The sequence below is a fragment of the Mustela putorius genome, unplaced genomic scaffold, assembly GCF_011764305.1.
Source record: "Mustela putorius furo isolate JIRA1106 unplaced genomic scaffold, ASM1176430v1.1 tig00000480_pilon_pilon_pilon, whole genome shotgun sequence".
In the NCBI taxonomy this organism is placed as follows: Eukaryota; Metazoa; Chordata; class Mammalia; order Carnivora; family Mustelidae; genus Mustela; species Mustela putorius.
Window position 1 is genome coordinate 5,012,485 of NW_025421397.1, and position 9,428 is coordinate 5,021,912.

Sequence of the window (9,428 nt, forward strand, 5' to 3'; positions counted from 1 at the left end):
ACCAGTCAGAATTTGGTTGTGTTTATTAGTGATATACATTATAAAACTCATTCTTGAGTCCTTTACTGGCTATATATATATTTATATATATATATATATATATATATACACACACACACACACACACACACATGTATTTCCAAGCTTGGGATGTGTGGATGATTTTTTAAAAAGATTTTGTTTATTTATTTGACAGAGAGAGAGAGATCACAAGTAGGCAAAAAGGCAGGCAAAGAGGGGGGGGAGAAGGCCCCCTGCTGAGCAGATAGCCTGATGTGGGGCTCGATCCCAAGACTCTGAGATCATGACCTGAACTGAAGGCAGAGGCTTAACCCACTGAGCCATCCAGGCACTCAAGCATAATTCTTAATATATATATTTATTATCATCACTTTCAGTACTTTATAGAAATCTGTCATTGCAACATCGTATATAGCAACCTACTATAGCACTTCAGTTCACTCAATTCCAGTTACAGCTTTTAATTAATACAGTAGACCCTTAAGTCTGACTCAGTTGGGAGAATGTGTGACTCTGGATTTCAGGGTCTTGAGTTCGAGCCCCATGTGTGGAGTAGAGTTTACTTAAAGAAAAAAAAATTTAAATACAGTTAACCCTTGAACAACATAGATTTAAACTGTGTGGGTCTACGTATATGTAAATTGTTTTTAATAAATACAATACAGTACTGTAAATGTATTTTCTCTTCCTTATGACTTTCTTAACAAATATTTTTTCTCTAGCTTACTTTAAGAATGCAGTGTGTAATACTTATAAATTACCAAATATGTGTTAATCAACTGTTTATGTCAGTGGTAGGGCAGTCTACAGTAGGCTATTAGTATTAAGTTTCAGGGGAGTCAGAATTGTTCATGAATTTTTGGCGATGCAAAGAGTCAGCTTCTCTAGCCGCCGCATTGTTCAAGAGTCAACTGTATTAATACTAATTGAGAAAGCAAAATAAAAACTATTGAACAATTTTCATATTGTTTTAATTTAGAGAACAGTCTGTATTTCAGTATGAAACTCTGAAATTATTGGAATGTAGTTCAGGTTACCACTTTTACTTTCAGAAGCTAATTCCAATGTAGGATATTAATCTAAATTGTTCTTGCCAAATAGGTTTCCCAAAGGTACAATTTTCCTGGGACTGAACAAATTAAATCAAATCTCTGCATGGCTATTTGGGGAAGCCCTTTCAGAGAAACAGTGTAATGTTGACGAGGGTGGAGGGGGATGATTTCAGCTTGGAGGAAATGAAATGGTCACTTTCTTTCAACAGTTCAAAAAACTAATTTACTACCCCCATAGCATGTGCTATGATACCCATTCCGTGTGTAGTAGAGTCTGCACTCACATCACACATGCATTTGATGAAGGACAGCATTAAACCTCCAGGGGTCCAAAGCATGAAGTGAAAGAAACTTGCCCAGGCATTTGTAGCTTCCAGTGTAGTAGAGTGGTATGGCAGAATTCATGGTCCCAGATCCTGAGGGTGCTGATGGCTGAAGGCACTCTCCTCAACTGTATTGGATTCTTGCATTCCATGTTGGATTACCTTTTTGAATTCCAGCACCCCATGACAGACCACTGGTTCACGGGAGTTATCTTCTTTATTCAATTTAGGCTCCAATAAACTGCCTTCCTACTGTGGTGTCCTTTTCACCCTCCCAGAGATCCAGTACCCTGTACCTGGCCATACTGCCTCCACCCCAGCTCGGACAGTCTAATCCTGTGCAGGCTTTGAGTCAATGCCAGGTGTCTTTCCTTTACAGTAGCCCTTCTTACTAAACTACAAAGGGCTGCCTCATCATGCCTGTGTATTTAATACTCAGCATTTGACACAGCACTCTGCACTCATCCACAAACCCCCCACATAGGCATTCTCACATGGATTGTTTCAGTACCCTTCTTCAGGTGACCCACATCCCTTCTGCACCTACACACACACACACACACACACACACACACACACAATCCTACAGACACCATCTTCTGCCCCACCTAATGGCTTTGGTCAGATTTGTTCAGGAAGGGAAAGACAAGGGGTTGAAAGGAAGAAATGAAAAAGTAAGGAAAACGGATAAAGAAATGAGGAAGAGGACTGGATCTTAAATTATATTCTAAAAGCGCTTTTGTTCATGACTTTTCAATTAGCAATAATCACGCCTCGAATAAACCTCATTGGCTTCGATACTGCCACTGCACAAAGCTGTTCATGACTTTTCTATGTTAGATTTTTTTTTTTCTTTTTGCTGTTCAACATGGTTTAAAATAAAGATCAAGTTTCAGGTTTCATGGTTTAAGATAAAGATCAAGTTTCAGGTTTCTTGTTTTTTGTTTGTTTGTTTGTTTGTTTGTTTTAATGTATCTATCCTATTGTTCTAGCATCATTTATTAAAAAGTCCACACTTGACTCTTCATTTTGAAGAGCCCTTCTGTTCTGAAAGAAATTAACTTTCCGGAAAGACAAGGGTCTATTTCTGTGTTCTCTATGCTATTTCTCTTCATTACTCTACTTTTATTACAATTCTTCATATTTAGTAGAATAATCCCTCACAGTCTGTTCTTATTAAATATCTTAGTTATTTGTGGTTCTTTGCATTTCCATATGTATTTTATAATTATTTCTTAAGGTACCCTCTAATATCTACCTACAGAAGTTGAATTCTGTCAGATTTTCTTCTGAAAAATAACATTAAAAAAATTTTTTTAAAGAACTAGTCTCTGGCTTTAGAAATCTAAGTTGACACTCATTCTCTTTCATCATTTAAATATATAATTGCTTCCCTCTTTGTCTCTGTTGAGAATAAGGATAAGGAAGGTTATCCTTATTAGAATATACTTCAGTGAAATTATCCCCCTCCTCAGAGGTTAAAGCAAGTTTCTCACTCATAATACACACACATCACTTGACTCCATATTATTTTCAATAGCCCACTGGCCACTATTATTTTCAATAGCCCACTAGAATGCAGAAAAACTTACGTTTTCTGGAGAAATGTCCTAAAATTTCAGTATTAATGTATGTTCCACATATTGTTGCCTAAACCCCTTTTTTCTCCAGTAATTTCTTAATTTGTCTGTAAACATTTTATAGCACAGCATTTTTCCTATAAACTCTAAAAAGGAAATGAACTCCTTATTTTCTTCATTTAGACCTTTATTTGTTACTTTTTTTTTTATTCTCAGTGGTGTTCAGAGTTTCTTTTCTAAAATTGTTTATAGGATTTATTCTTAGATTTACTTATAGAGTTTTTTAATCTGGAATAAAATAAATGCCGAACTATAACTAGAAAACTAAGATTTCCTAACTTTTATCTCACTATTCATGCCCAGATCACCATTTTTTCACAATTGCATTAGTAAGTCTTTGTTTAATAAATATTAGGATTCTTGGCTTTTTCCTGTTATAACTGCACATTGCCAAACAGACCTCTCTGCTATTTTCATAGTCATTTTTATTATGAAGATATTCAGTCCGGATTTTGTCATTCCTAGCTTTTTTGCTTATTTTCATTTCACACATGTATCAGAAAACTACTGAAGGTGTCTGTACTATAACCTAGAGTTTGTGAAGTTCATCTGATACTAAGTAAAATGTTTACTTCTTTGTTGGGCCATTAATTAAAACATTAAGCATTGAGGCCTGGGATCATCCTTGTTGGATTTTTAGTTTCTTGTTTTTTTTTTTTCTTTCAGTTTGATACTGATTATAGTTAAAAAAAAAAAAAGCACAATATTTTGTCATGTGTAGGAAAGAGTGAAAAAATATGATACTGATTTTGTTCTAATCACACATATTTTTAAAGGAATAAGAGGTTTACTTACTACAACCACCAAAAGTAGTGTATTTAAATAAAGTGATTTATTTATATTAGTGTGGTTTTGTCATAATGTAATTATTCAAAGTGTAATCCATGCATAAATCAAATTAATTAATACCATAAAACAATAGCCACTACAATTCCAATTTTTCCAGCAATCTTAATCAATAATATGAAAATGAGAAGACAAATGAAAATACAAAACAAGCCTCTGTCAAAGGAAAGTAAGCACAAGTAACCCAGAAAAATCAATTACCATATAAACTTGATTTATTCAGTAGGTGACACTTCATTATTATATTTGTTTAAGCACATAAAATTAATAGTAATTTTAAGCAGAGTAATTGAAAATATAAAGGAAATATATAAATGAAATATTATGTTATTGTCCAAGTTTTTACTATTTTTAGAAGGAGAGAGACAGAGAGGAAGAGAACTCACCTATGACTTTAAATTCTGAACTTTTAGTGAAACTATGTTTCAAAACTATCATATAACTGACATTTCTTCTAAGTTTCTTTGGAACTGTCAAAAAATCCGCATTATAAAATAATATTAACTGCTTACCAGTGTGATCCATTTTATATAAAATTCTCTACATTATTTATGGAGATAACAATAATCACCCAAATTAAGAATCTGTTTGAAATCTCTCTAAGTCTAACTGTCCAGCTTTTGATCCTATTTCTATTTGCTACATATGCAAAGGCAAACCTTGCAGTACAGTAGTTACTGCAGAATAGTAACTACTGAATTACTGTGGTTTCAAATTTAGTCCATAATATGTCCATTATTTTAAATATTTTTATTAAGTTTTTCATTTTATTGCAGTATAGTTAACATACAGTGTTATATTAGCTTTGGGTGTACAATATGTGATTCAGCAGTTCTGTGTATTACTCTGTGCTCATCATGGTCCGTGTAGTCTTTAGTCCCCACCACATACTCACCCATCCCCCCACCCTCCAGTGTGTGAATTCTTGAATCATAGAAGTTTCATCAATACAAGCTATGCTAACAGATCATTATCAACTATTCTCTTTCTCATAAATTAAGATTTTCTTTGCCCAACTATTTCTTATTCTGATCCAGTCTGAGGCACTGATGACGTAAGTGGTAAATTTTGCCTGAAAAAATTGCTTAATATTTGTAAGGAAACTATCATATTGTATCCCTTATTTCATTTGACTTATATTATTTGAGCAATTATTGTGATTTTCATATATGGAAAATATTCCCAGAATGAAAAGACACTAGTTTTGAATCATTGTGTTAAGATAAAATCATTAGAACTCTATTACTTGTTTAAGAGATGAATATATTTCCTGTATTATTTGAAACTATGTTTTACATCTCTGTAAATGTTCAGGATGGATTGAATTAGCCAACAAATAAGCTAGAGGGAATTCAGGCACTGATTAGAGGTGTATGTGAGGACCTGAGATACACTTATGTCTTCTCTGAGAACAACCAGTAAAAAACCAAATATTTGATCTGATATCTATTGTAAAGCACTATGAGGGATAAGATGAAATGTAAGATTTTGTCTTGAGTATCAGTGAATTCATAGGTTACGTGGAAAGATCAGATACATGTTTTCTACATTTATGCAAATAAAATTCTGGTCTTAAGCACATTAAAGTTTCATTCAGTGAAAGCTGCAAACATTGTAACAGAATTTTGAATGAGAGGTATCATGGCTCCAGCTAGGGTGTTCAGTAAAAGCTTCATGGAAGGGTAGAAACCTTAGTTTCTTAGAAACTAATTGGTTCATGCCTGGCCTAGTTTTCAGCCAGAATTTTGCTATCAGAATTGAATTGAGAGATGGGGTTTAGGTCAGGATATGTAGTTACTCAAAGTGACAAAGGGTGGACATTGTCACATAGTTTAAGCATTTTTGTAGGAAGCGCTAATGGCACAAAATACTAAAATTTTCTGGTACACCAAGATGTTCACAGGACCAGAAATGAGGACAGGGGGAAGATTAAAAAAAAAAAAAAAAAAAAAGGGACCAGAAAGTATAGTACAAGGGAGGGGCATATTACAAAAGCAATGGCAAAGGGCACATTACAATAATAAAAACGAGAGATGATAGAAAACTGAGGATGGTTTTTGTTCCTGACCACCTGTACAGTGATTCTGTACCTGGGGTAGGATTTTTTTTTTTTTTAAGTAACTGTTCTGTTTACATGGATCCCAAGTGTTGCCTAAAACTTTATCGAACATTTGAGAGAATCAAATCTAGCCATATTTGAGTATTAGTTTAAGCATTGAATTATGAGGAAGAAAGTTGAACTTTATTCCCTTGGTAACATGACCTCCTACACCCTCTGCTACCCAGCTTCCCCCCGACCCCGTTGGTAAAACAGAGCAAAACTGTAACATCACATCACACCAAGGATTTTGACAGAGATAGTCAGGATAAAGAACATTTCCTTCATCAGGAAGAGTCCTCTTGTCCATTCATAGCCCTACCAATTTAAATTTCCTAGCCTTCCTGAACCCCAGACAACCACTAATCTTTTCTCCATACCCCATAATGTTGTCATTTAATAATATTATATAAATTGAATTACACTGTAACCATTTAGGATTGGGATTTTTTTTTTTAATCAGCATAATTCTCTGGAAATCCTTCCACATTTTCATGCGTATCAATAGTTCATTATATTTTGTTGCTTAGTAGCATTCCATCATGTGGATGTACTAGTTTGTTTAAACATTCCTGCACCTAAGGCCATCCATCCAGGTTGTTACTTCCAGTTTTTAACTATTATGAATGAACCTGCTGTTGTATATTTATGTATAGGTTTTCTGTGAATAAGTCTTAATTTCCCGGGGATAAATGTCCAAGAATGCAGTTACTGGATCACGCACGTGGTAGTTGAATGTTAAGTTTTATAAGAAACTGTCAGTTTTCCAGATTGACTGTACTCTTTTGTATTTCCACTGGTCATTATGGAGGACCCAGCTGCTCTACATTATCACCGTGCGTGGTAGAATCACCTGTTGTTATTACAGGCATTCACATAGGGAGTGGAGTGGGTGACATTCATTGTGGTTTTCTTTCTTTTTTCTTATTTTTTTGTCTTTTTAATTCAATTAGCCAGTGTATACGATATCATTAGTTTCAGATAGAGAGTTAAGTAATTCGTTAGCTGCATATTAACACCTAGTGCTCATCACATCACATGCCCTCCTTAATGCCCATCACTCTGTTACGCCCACCTCACTGTGGTTTTAATTTGCATTACCCTATGGCAAATGATGCTGAAAATCTTCTCATGAACTTACTCTCATATGTGTAATCCTTTCAGTGAAATATAATTTCATGTATTTTGCCCATTTTTTAATTAATCTTCTGGTTTTTTACTGGTAAATTTTTGATAGGTGTTTATTTCTCCTGGACACTAGCCTTTTGTTGGATATGTGATTTGCAAATACCTCTTCCCAGACTATAGCTCTTAACAGGGATTTTCACAGAACAGTGTTAATTTTCACAAAGTCAAATTTATCAGATTTTTTCTTTTATTTAATGAATTATGCTTTATGTAAGGTCTAGGAATTTATTCTCTAAACCTAAATTCCAAAGATTTTCCCTTGTGCTTTTTCTGAAAATTTTTAGTTTTATCTTTGGCATTTGTATTTTATAGTTTTAGTATTTATACCTAATGCACATGATGCATTTTTAGTTAATTTTTGTATAAGAAGGAAGACTTAATTTTTTCATATTCTCCAGCCTTTTCCAATTTCTCAAGCAACATTTGTTGAATAGGCATCTTTTCTCCAGTGAATTGATGCTGCTTTTTTTGTAAAAAGAAGATCAGTTGTCATGTTTGTCTATTTATTGTTTTTCAGTTGTGTTCTATTGATTGGTGTGTATCTATTCTTCTGCAAATAACACAATTTGGTAAACTGATACCTGCCACTTTATTCTGTTTCAAAATTATTTTACATATTCTAGTTCCTTTGCATTTCTTTTTTTTTTTTTTAAGATTGTATTTATTTATTTGACAGACAGAGATCACAAGTAGGCAGATAGGCAGGCAAAGAGAGAGAGAGAGAGAAAGAGAGGGAAGCAGGCTCCCTGTGGAGCAAAGAGCCCGATGCGGGGCTGAATCCCAGGACCCTGAGATCATGACCTGAGCCAAAGGCAGCAGCTTAACCCACTGAGCCACCCAGGCGCCCCTCCTTTGCATTTCTTTATAAATTTTGGAATAATCTAGTCCTTAGTTATAAAAATTCTTACTGGGATTTTTATATGTCATTAATTTAAATTAAATTTTTATGTCAAATTGGAGAAATAGTCATCCTTGCATTGTTGCCTCTCCTAATCCATGCATGTCTTGATTTCTTTCATCAGTATTGTACAATTTTTAGTATATTAGTCCTGTATGTTTTATTAGATTTGCACCTAAATATTTCACTTACTGAACAGATTGCAAATAATACTGTATGTTTGATTTCAACATCTACATGTTCACTGATAGTGTACAAAAAGACAATTATATACAATTTATATATACATCAGAAAATTTGCATGTTAACCATTTTTAGGTATACAATTTAGTGTTTGCTAGATTCACAGTGTTCTACAACTATCATCACTAGCTACTTGCAAAACATTTCCATCATCCCAAACAGAAACCCAGTAACTGTTAAGAAACAATTTCCAGCTCTCTCCAATACCGGATAATCTCTAATTTACTTTATGTCTTTCTATATCTGTCTATGCTATATATTTCAGATAAGTGGAATCAAATAATATGTAGATCTTTATCATGTTGATGAAGTTCCCTTCTGTCCTGATTTTCCTAAGAGTTTTTTTTTTTTTAACCATGAATGCACATTAAATCTTGAAAACAAATGTTTTTCTGCATCAATTGGTATGATCATGTGGTTTTCTTCTTTGTTCTGTTCATATGGTGAATTGTAGTGTTTGATTTCCAAATATTGAACGAGCATGGCATAAACCCTATTTGGTCATGATTTATCATTATTTTTATATAATGCCAAAATATATTGCTAATACTTATAAGGATTTTTATATCTATTTTATGAGGGATATTGGCCTGTAGTTTTATTTTTGTGTACTATCTTTGTCTGGTTATGGCATCAGGGTAATACTAGCTTCAAAAAATGAATTTTGAAGTATTCTTTTGTCTTCTATGTTCCAAAGAAGACTGTGTATCATTGATGTTAATTCTTCTTTAAAATTATCTAGTTATAGAGGATTTGGGAGGTGAGGAGTGATTAAATAACATATTTAATTTCCTTAATAGTTGTAAATTATACAAGTTATCTATTTTTCCATTGGGTGAGTTGTGGATGTTTGTTTTTCAAGGAATTGGTTCATGTCATTCAGTTGTCAAATTTAATTGTGTAGATTTGTTTATAGTATCCCCTTATTATCATTTTAATGTTTGCAGGGACCATAGTGAGATCTTTTACTTCATTCTTGTGTTTCTTTATTGTAGTCAAATGGTTAAGGTCTAAAATCTTTGTATTTTTCCAGGCAGCCCCTTTCCTGGTCCTTTGGCTAGAGAGAGGAGGCTTCTGTTAATGTTGGTGGGTTTTTTGTTTGCTTTTTGGGTGTAGTGG

General features: G+C 33.7%; 1 pseudogene; it reads right to left on the reverse strand.

The window, feature by feature from the left end:
* Positions 1 to 2,094: 2,094 nt before the first annotated feature.
* LOC123392258 lies at positions 2,095 to 2,214 on the reverse strand (annotated as a pseudogene).
* Positions 2,215 to 9,428: the final 7,214 nt, after the last annotated feature.